General features: G+C 40.3%; 1 protein-coding gene across 1 annotated transcript in view; it reads right to left on the reverse strand.

The window, feature by feature from the left end:
- Positions 1–7,356, reverse strand: part of LOC115108211 (unconventional myosin-IXb-like) — a 96,401-nt gene extending 89,045 nt beyond the window's left edge. The window contains 1 exon segment of the mRNA XM_029632284.2: positions 6,959–7,356. The gene's annotated coding sequence lies outside the window, so the exon portion shown is untranslated.
- Between the last annotated feature and the right edge of the window lie 3,534 nt (positions 7,357–10,890).

The following is a 10,890-nucleotide window of genomic DNA, read 5'->3' on the forward strand; positions in this document are numbered from 1 at the left end:
TTTTTGCTCAGAGATATATATATATATATATATATATATATATATATATATATATATATATATATATATATATATATACACACACACACACTGCTCAAAAAAATTGAGGGAACACGTAAACAACACAATGTAACTCCAAGTCAATCACACTTATGTGAAATCAAACTGTCCACTTAGGACGCAACACTGATTGACAATAAATTTCACATGCTGTTGTGCAAATGGAATAGACAACAGGTGGAAATTATAGGCAATTAGCAAGACACCCCCAATAAAGGAGTGGTTCTGCAGGTGGTGACCACAGACCACTTCTCAGTTCCTATGCTTCCTGGCTGATGTTTTGGTCACTTTTGAATGCTGGCGGTGCTTTCACTCTAGTGGTAGCATGAGACGGAGTCTACAACCCACACAAGTGGCTCAGGTAGTGCAGCTCATCCAGGATGGAACATCAATGCGAGCTGTGGCAAGAAGGTTTGCTGTGTCTGTCAGCGTAGTGTCCAGAGCATGGAGGCGCTACCAGGAGACAGGCCAATACATCAGGAGACGTGGAGGCCAACAACCCAGCAGCAGGACCGCTACCTCCACCTTTGTGCAAGGAGGAGCAGGAGGAGCACTGCCAGAGCCCTGCAAAATGACCTCCAGCAGGCCACAAATGTGCATGTGTCTGCTCAAACGGTCAGAAACAGACTCCATAAGGGTGGTATGGGGGTTGTGCTTACAGCCCAACACTGTGCAGGACATTTGGCATTTGCCAGAGAACACCAAGATTGGCAAATTCGCCACTGGCGTCCTGTGCTCTTCACAGATGAAAGCAGGTTCACACTGAGCACGTGACAGACGTGACAGTCTGAAGACGCCGTGGAGAACGTTCTGCTGCCTGCAACATCCTCCAGCATGACCGGTTTGGCGGTGGGTCAGTCATGGTGTGGGGTGGCATTTCTTTGGGGGGGGGGTGTCGCACAGCCCTCCATGTGCTCGCCAGAGGTAGCCTGACTGCCATTAGGTACTGAGATGAGATCCTCAGACCCCTTGTGAGACCATATGCTGGTGCGGTTGGCCCTGGGTTCCTCCTAACGCAAGACAATGCTAGACCTCATGTGGCTGGAGTGTGTCAGCAGTTCGTGCAAGAGGAAGGCATTGATACTATGGACTGGCCCGCCCGTTCCCCAGATCTGAATCGAATTGAGCACATCATGTCTCGCTCCATCCACCAACGCCACGTTGCACCACAGACTGTCCAGGAGTTGGCGGATGCTTTAGTCCAGGTCTGGGAGGAGATCCCTCAGGAGACCATCCGCCACCTCATCAGGAGCATGCCCAGGCGTTGTAGGGAGGTCATACAGGCACGTGGAGGCCACACACACTACTGAGCCTCATTTTGACTTGTTTTAAGGACATTACATTAAAGTTGGATCAGCTTGTAGTGTGGTTTTCCACTTTAATTTTGAGTGTCACTCCAAATCCAGACCTCCGTGGGTTGATAAATTTGATTTCCATTGATAATGTGTGATTTTGTTGTCAGCACATTCAACTATGTAAAGAAAAAAGTATTTAATTAGAATACTTCATTCAGATCTAGGATGTGTTATTTTAGTGTTCCCTTTATTTTTTTGAGCAGTGTATACACACACACCTTTTTACGTTCTAAGTCCATAACAACGACATCAGAAAACAACTTTTGCAGTCTGGGAGCAATCCCCCCCAATGTGGAGGGTGGAGTTTCCCATTAATTAAATTGCGCACCCTACAAGAGACCTGTGTTTGACTAGCAGTGTTTTTGTACTGCACAATGTAATGGCAGAGTTTACAACATTTAATTGGGAAAGCCTTTAGAAATGTTTTTATTTAAACAGTTCATGACTGAATTGTCCATCGCTAAGATTTAAATATGACTTTGGAACAAACTTTTATACCTGGTTTGCATACCCATTACTGTTTACATCTTGATAATAAAAATAAAAAGCTAATTGTAAACTTGAAAAAAAACATGTGACCAATGAAAACAATTCACTGCCACCCTAGCGACCAATTTTAAAATTGATGTCGCATCGCCATGTCAAAGGGTCTACTGTTTTGGTCGCAGTCTCAAATCCTGCAATTGTGTGAGTTTAAGTCCTTTCATCTTCTAAAATAATTTCAATGCCACTGAATAACTGCTGAGACTGTTGCATAGTATCATGTGAGGGCAGGTGGCTTTGACTACTTCTACAGGTAGACCAGGCAGCATATAAACAGACTGGGGGAGCTGGGGGACTCATTAGTGTTTCTAACAAGAGAACAACAGATCTAGGATCAGATTCCCAAATCCTATTCTTTACTATTTGGAGGATAAAAAATATTAAAAAATATTTTAAAAAATCTGACCATGGAAGTGCAGAGGGACTCTTCAGGGTTTGTTACAGAGAACACTGCAATACCAGCACTGGGCTACACATCCTTCTCCACACTCCAAGTCCAAACATGGATACCTATTAAACCAGAATAGTTTCAAATCTATGAAGTCACATACATTCACTTTTTTTATCATGCATAGGCCTACTTAATTACAAACTACGCAAAAATATCAAATGCAACAGGCAGCAATTTTACTGTGTTACAGTTCAAAAGGAGATCAGTCAATTGAAATAAATTCATTATGCCCTAGTCTATGGATTTCACATGACTGGGCAGGGGTGCAGCCATGGGTGGGCCTGTTTCCCTTGTGGGTGGGCCTATGCCCTCCCAGGCCCACCCATGGCTGCGCCCCTGCCTAGTCATGTGAAATCCATAGATTAGGGCCTAATGATTGAGGCCTGTTGGACGTACTGCCAAATTCTCTAAAATGACGTTGGAGGCAGCTTATGGTAGAGAAATTAACATTGAATACACTGGTAGCAGCTCTGGTGGACATTCTTGCAGTCAGCATGCCAATTGCACATTCCCTCAACTTGGGACATCTGTGGCATTGTGTTGTGTGACAAAACTGATCATTTTAGAGTGGCCTTTTACTCTACCCAGCACAATGTGCACCTGTGTAATGATCATGCTGTTTAATCAGCTTCTTGATATGCCACACCTGTCAGGTGGATGGATTATCTTGTCAAAGGAGAAATATTCACTAACAGGGATTTAAACAAATTTGTGCAAAAAAAATCGGAGAGAAATAAGCTTTCTGTGCGCATGGAATATTTCTGGGATTTTTTATTTCAGCTCATGAAACCAACACTTTCCATGTTGTGTTTATATTTTTGTTCAGTATACTTTCTCTGACCTAATTTCGCAACGTAGCCATGAGTCATCATTGCTTAGGGCCTGCGTGGAAAAATGGGGGTGATTCCCAAGTTATTCGAGAAACTCAGAACGACAGGCTTGGGAGATAAGATCGCTAGAGATGGTTCCCAGACAGCTTTCAGCTCTTCACTAAACGCACCCACCCATATACATCACTTTGCTTAACCACTTCTGAGAGTCATCATCTAAAAATAGGAAACACATATCCGCACAATTAAAAACACAATAGGCCTACACCATACAGTCAATGGCTTACACTCAAGCCTCCGACATACACAGAGTACACCAAACATTAGGAACGCCATCCTAATATTGAGTTGCGTGCACCTCCCCCTTGGAACAGCCTCAATTCGTTGGGCCATGGACTACAGGGTGACAAAAAAGTTCCACAGGGATGCTGGCCCATGTTGACTTCAATGCTTCCCACAGTTGTGCCTAGTTAACTGGATGGCCTTTGGGTGGTGGACCATTCTTGATACAAACAGGAAACTGTTGCGCATGAAAAACCCTGCAGTGTTGCAGTTCTTGACACAAACCGCTGTCCCTAGCACCTACTACCATACCCTGTTCAAAGGCACTTAAATATTTTGTCTTGTCCATTCACCCTCTGAATGGCACACATACACAATCAATGTCTCAATTGTCTCAAGGCTTAAATTATTTAACCTGTCGCCTTCCCTTAATTGAAGTGGATTTAACAAGTGACATAAATAAGGGATCATAGCTGTCAGTGTCATGGAAAGAGCAGGTGTTCTTAATGTTTTGTACACTCATTGTACAGTAGCATCATTCGTTAAGGCTATAGTATGAGACTAAGAAATGTAGGGCCTAGGAAATAACCTAATTAAAAAAGTGTAAACATTTAATGCAGTTGTGTAACCTGCTGTGTGCTTGATAAGACAAACAGGGAACAACAACAGTTCCTGTATTAAAGTGCTAGACCTACAAGTTTAGTTTTGGTGAATTAATCAAACTGATGAGACTTCTCTGAAAAGAGCTTTCCATCTGCTTAGTTGCTTATGCAAAAGCAATGTTGCCTGTGCAAATAGGAAAAAGGATTGTGGATGAAGTCAACACAAGTGTGGATTTCTGTTAAGTTCGCCTATGTACTGAGACACGGAGCAAATATTTTCTATCACAGCCTACTATCAGAGAGAATAGACTGCTTGTAAAATGATGTATCAAAGCATTCCTTTATCAAAGTGTTGTACATGGAGTGAATATCAAGACATATCTGGCTGATAAATATATTACGTTGATCATCTTTCCACCCACAGTTCCACTCAATTGCATCCGCCAGGCTATTTAGGCCAATTAGAACTCGACTCCTAAAAATGGAACATCACCCTGAGCTTTAACCCTCCCACTTTTCCAACACCAGTAGCCTGACAACAGTAGGGCAATGGTGTATGAGCCAGAGGCCATATGGCCCTTAAGACAAACAAAAAAAACTTTATGTGGATCCAGTGTGCTTTCTGCAGTGCATCCAGAAGAAAATTATTCAAATGAAACCCTGTCTTTCATATCTTTAACATTCCAAGGCATTTGAGTCAGCTATGAAACAAAGTCTCTATTTATTACATTGGTTTACTAATCAGAGTTAGGGGTTAAAATGGTCGCTGTATCTTGTTCAGCACAGAACTCTTTCAAAGAAGTTGAAGCTGTAAGGGCCACTAAATGCAGACACATGGCAAACAGAGCAGCTTAGAGAGGGAAGTGTAAATACACTATTTCATCAGAAGGAAATGACTTGCACATTACACACCCCCACTGGAATAACACCAAATAGCAAGTTCAAGAATGACAGACTTCAGCTAAACATCCACCTAATTTCACTGTTGGGATCTTGCACCTTAAAAAGCACAAGAAAGACGATTGGCACTCCCCATCTCAGATTGTTCTGAAATCGTTTATGTTAGAAACAGATGAGATTAGTATTCCAGGAACATTATTTTGTTGAATTGAATTTGATCACTGAGAAATTCAGCTAATTGATTGCACACAAGTTGGCTATTTAAAATGTATAGGATTATTATATTAAAAATATAACCTAAAATCCAAGTTGGAGTAAACATTTTCTAACAATGAGTTAGACATGAGGAACCCAAACAAATGGTCAAGACACCCACATCCCATCCCAACAACAAGTATATAGTATCAGTTCTCTATGTTTGACAAGTAGTATGGAGCTGGGGCTCTGAGTATTGTTTCTTCATCCTACGTAATGTATTTTCAGTGAATTTGGTGATGTTTTTTTCCCCCCTGTCCAGAGAAATTAGTCATTGAAGTTGTTGGGTTTATGTCAAGACCATGGTGCTTGCCTACGGAGCTGTGAGGGGAACGGCACCTCAGTACCTCCAGGCTCTGATCAGGCCCTACACCCAAACAAGGGCACTGCGTTCATCCACCTCTGGCCTGCTCGCCTCCCTACCACTGAGGAAGTACAGTTCCCGCGCAGCCCAGTCAAAACTGTTCGCTGCTCTGGCCCCCCAATGGTGGAACAAACTCCCTCACGACGCCAGGACAGCGGAGTCAATCACCACCTTCCGGAGACACCTGAAACCCCACCTCTTTCAGGAATACCTAGGATAGGATAAAGTAATCCTTAAAAGATTTAGATGCACAGTGGCTGTTCCACCCTTTGAAAAAGATTTAGATGCTAAATGATTTAAATGTAAATGTCCCAGCTTACATCCTGATTTTACCAGGTTCTGACCACTAAATGGTGCTGTTCCAGGTGGGGTTTTTTTTTTTAAGAATCCCTCCTATTCATTGGAATTGGTCCACAAATGCAAAAAAAAAAAAAATAAATAAAAAAAAAAATAAAAAAGTGGTACCGTGGTTGTCTTACTCATTAGAAAAAAAGTTTGGTCCAAATCATGTGTTAGGTACTATATTTATTCGAAATTATATGAATCCTAAAAAAAAATTTATGGCCAATATGGGTGCAATCAATTACCTTAATTTCTCAGAGATATAATTATATTTCAACAAAATAATGTTTCCAGAATGCTTATCTTATCTGCTTCTAACTGTTCTGAATTTGTTTCTGTAATAAGAGATGATGGGTGTCAGGGCTTGCTGAAATGACATGGAACGACCTTGTTCCTATTTGGTCTTTTTCTGTTTGTGATTAAGTTTTTCCACAGGTCATACATTAGTAATGTAGCTACAATGCTGTGGAGGATTTTGGCAGCATGTGGTTGGGTGGAGGTGAAAGGACGTGGGACTGAATTACAGAGGAGAGAGTCCTCTAACTTTGAAGCTTGGCTACCCCACTCTTTTTTGCTCCAAGATGTGTCATAAAACGTATGTCAGCGACACTTGTGTGTGTAAGCTCAGACAATGAGCAAGAGCACTCGTTGTCACAATGTATAGAGGCAAATGGGTTTTATTAAGTTCACTACAAACTTGTCTGGCTGTTTTTTTTGGACATTGGAATGAGAATCAAAGAGGAAGTAGACACTGAGGTAACTTGAATTATAGACATCAATGAACTGCAGTGAAATGTCTTATCACTATTGATTACTATAGCGACACTAAGTTCACTAAAACTCCTACACCAAATGATTTGGATACGGCACAACAATTCTGTCTAGGGTCTGCTTCCCATATTTCATTGATTTGTTCATTGACAAACTTACGTTCAGAACAAGCATTGTAACTAGATAAACATACATTATCTTACCTTGTTCAGTTGTTTTTCTCATCGTCTAAGATGACTCCTTTCCTTATTGTGTTTCCCGCATACAACTGACGGATAATTTAAAAAGCTGCTTTTGTAGTTCCCTTGTTGATTAAATCAAGACTGGCTAACCAAATACATTCAGCTAACGTTAGCCTGTTAGCTAAGGACGTTGTCGTTCAGAATCAAGCAGTAAAATTACGCAATTAAATTAGCTAACGGTCAAAAACATAAGCAACCCGCAAAGTTATGTATCTACAAGGTGGTGTACCTGTTTGCTATTGCTATCTTACCCGAATATTAAAACCTGTCTTGTAGTAAAATACGTTGAATTGTACATCCTTTTCAAACCTACTGGCTGTCTTTTCGAGCTGACTAATAACTGCTAGCCAGCTACTCTACTTCCTTTTTCTCGCAAAGTACTATTCTGCCAGCAGCACAAATGATAACGTCACTTTAGTTATGGCAATAAAAAAAATCTAGATAAAAGCCCGCATTTCAACACATTACAATATCATTAGTTGATTACAAATATATATATATAATTTTTTTATCAGCAGCCACTTTTATTGTGCCAACAAGAAATGTCGATAAGTAATTTATGAAAACAAATCCAAAATAAGGTTGATTTTTTTTTTAAAGACCAATAATGAAAAAATACAATGTTGACGCTGGTATGTTGAGAAAATTGGGCTGTAGAGAGAACTTTTCTACCTGTCTTAGCTAAAGGGGAGTGGAAAAATACTCATTAGGGTCTCTACTAACAAAATATGGTTTGTTTTTTAGGGGGACTGTGTCACAAGGCCTGCTGCTGGCTTTTCACTACACCCAATCTATATCCTCCAATTGAATACACTGTAATAGACTTTACATGGGAACACCAAATCTACTTGTCTCAGCTAAAGTGGGGTGGGAAATTCTCAGTAGGTTCTATACTAACCAAATAGGTGTCGTTTTGGAGGGAGACCTGTTTTGTACATATTCAGCAGCACTTCGTTCTCCACCCCCTCCATAAAGTAATTCCAATAACATATATTTGTTTGTTTTTTCAAAGTGTATTTCTTTAAATTTCAGCATACCAGTATTTGTGTAAACTTCGAAAAGAAATGCTGGGATAAAATACTTCAAATTCTTAATTTATTTTGTCAAAAGTAGTTGCAGTCAGAGGTGGAAGAAGTACCTATTTGTCATAATTGAGAAAAAAGTAACGATAACTTACTAGAAAATGAGTCAAGTAAAAGTGATGGTCACCCAGTAAAACACTACTTGCATAAAAGTCTAAAACAATTGTTTTAAATATACTTAAGTATCAAAAGTAAATATAATTGCAAAAATATTCTCATGTATCAAAAGTAAAAGTCTAAATAATTTAAAATTCCTTATAGTAGCAAACTAGACGGCACCATGTTTTATTTATTTATTTCCGGATATCCAGGGGCACACTCCAACACTTAGACATCATTTACAAACGAAGCAGGACTGTTTAGAGTGTCCGATAAATCAGAGTAAGTAGGGAACACCAGGGATGTTCTCTTAATAAGCGCGTTAATTGGACTCTTTTCCGGTCCTTCAAAATGTAACAAGTATTTTTGGGTGTCAGGGAAAATAGATTGAGTAAAAATTGCATGACTTTCTTAAGAAATGTAATTAAGTAAAAGTTGTCAAAAATATAAATAGAAAATACTTTAGTAGATACTTTAAAGTACTACTTAAAGTAGTTTTTGGGGGTATGTTTACACCACTGGTTGCAATGCTGTGAAAAACAGTAGTATTGCAGGAGATGGCTAAAAAAAATAGCTATTCTTTGTTTAGCATGTCTTTGCAGGGGGACTCTTATTTAGAAAAGATAATTCCCGATTGTGCTTTCATCATAATATCCTGCTGCTAGGAGAACGGTTCTCTCTAGCGGGCTACGCGCGGTGGGAAAAGTTGAGAAAAAGCTGCAAGCGATATTCCATACAAAGCACTGTTGCACCAAAAATTAAATTGCTCAGCGCCCTCTACAGATATTAGATGAGTGATGCACTTTGAGTACAGACATCACAGACGAAAGTGGAAACCGGCTTAGTTTGATTTGTCTTTTATTTGTCTGGTAGAGATAAAATCAAATAGATGCAACTATTACACTGGTGGTTCACTTCGGTGGTGTTGGTCGTACCCCACCTATTTCTACAATGTCTCTTAAAATGTGATTTTTAACCTAATCCTTAACCCTGTAACCTCAATACCCAGAAAACAGAGGTCAAACAGGGAAATGGTTCCAATCGTTTTTCCATAATTAATTTTTCCCATAGGGAATTTTAGAAACACTGAAAATTAGGGATGCACAATATATTAGTAAGAATTGTCCGATATTGGCTAAAAATGCCAACATCAGCATCATCCCGATGTATAGTTTAATGCCAATGTGCAAAACCGGTGTCAAAGCTGATGTGCATACCTATATAACGTAGGTAGATGACGTAGTGATGCCACAAACAATAAGGCGCAACACGTGCAACAGCATTCCTAACCTAGCCCACAATGTCTGCCGTTGTGGATCGAGCAGTCTTTTGTCGAGACAATTCAAAGGCGAAATCCATTAACACCAAGATAATGAAATTCATTGCCCTTGACAATCTATCTTTCTCTGTCGTAGATGATGTTGGCTTTCGCCGACTGGTCAGGCACCGGTACACACTACCAAGTAGACACTATTTTTCAAATGTTGTCATACAGTATTGTTGAAACTCACATCCATGAGCTACTTGCTATGGGAGTCACTGTTATTAGCTTCACAACGGACATTTGGACCAGCGATGTCAGCCACATGAGCATTATGAGTCTGACAGCACAGTGGGTCCATGAGGATTTCATACTGAGGAAAGCTGTATTGCATGCTCAAGAATGTGCTGGTTCTCATACCGCTGCTGCCATTTCAATTGCATTTGAGAACATGTTTGACACACGAACACTCCTAGATCCATTCGAACAACTGACTCGAGAAATAAGCTCAACTGTGTCTGCAGCAGACGTGATACCCTCTGTCATGGCATTGAAACGCCTGCTCAACAAAAATACGAACACAGACCGTCGGCTTAACTTGCAAAGGTACTCTACTAGAGGCTGTGAACAAGTGATTCGGGAGCATTCTCTCTGAGCCTCTACTGTGTTGCCACCATGCTCGATACTAGGTACAAGGACTGCTACTTCGATGCAGACAAGAAACAGGGTTTAAGTGAAATGTTAGACACAGCTGGACAAGATGGAAACGGACACACTGACAGTGCGCACCGAGGAAGAGAAGCCACAAAAAGACAGAGCTGAAACTTCACTGCTTGACATGTATGATGATATCCTGGTTGAGACTGAACAAATGAACAACGAAACAGCATAGCAAGTAAGTGAAAGAAATTGGTTTTGATTATGTTTTACTAGTAATAGGGACATACGTAAGACAAGACTGGCGAATCGGGGCAATGGTAAGAGACCTGGATGACATATCTATTTTTTTTTAAATGTTGCCAAGAATAAATTGGCAACATTTAAATGGACAATTCTGTGAACTATCTTGTGGAAGTTTTAAATTGACACAACACCAGTTAGCAAAGGTGTCAGCTAGAGATGACGTGCAGGAGCTTGCAGGGATTTGTAGTCTTTCGAAACTGAGTAAATGGAGCCGAATATATTGATAAAAGTCACTTTGTTCGAGAGAGATTTACATGGTTCTCAAAACGTCGCTCCTAGAGTGTGCTCCTCGAGTGTACGGCTCACTTTAATTTTCAAGTTTTCTACTCCGCTAGCCAGTACCTCGCCTAAATAGGTGTGCGTTTCTTTTCTTCTAGATTATCAAAACGTCACGCCAGGGTAAGCCTTATTTTAAGTATTTCTAAAATCCCCTATGGGAAAATTTAATGGTGGAAAAACATTTCCTTGTTTGACCTTTAGGTTTTATG

The sequence above is a fragment of the Oncorhynchus nerka genome, linkage group LG24 (assembly GCF_034236695.1).
Source record: "Oncorhynchus nerka isolate Pitt River linkage group LG24, Oner_Uvic_2.0, whole genome shotgun sequence".
Taxonomy (NCBI): Eukaryota; Metazoa; Chordata; class Actinopteri; order Salmoniformes; family Salmonidae; genus Oncorhynchus; species Oncorhynchus nerka.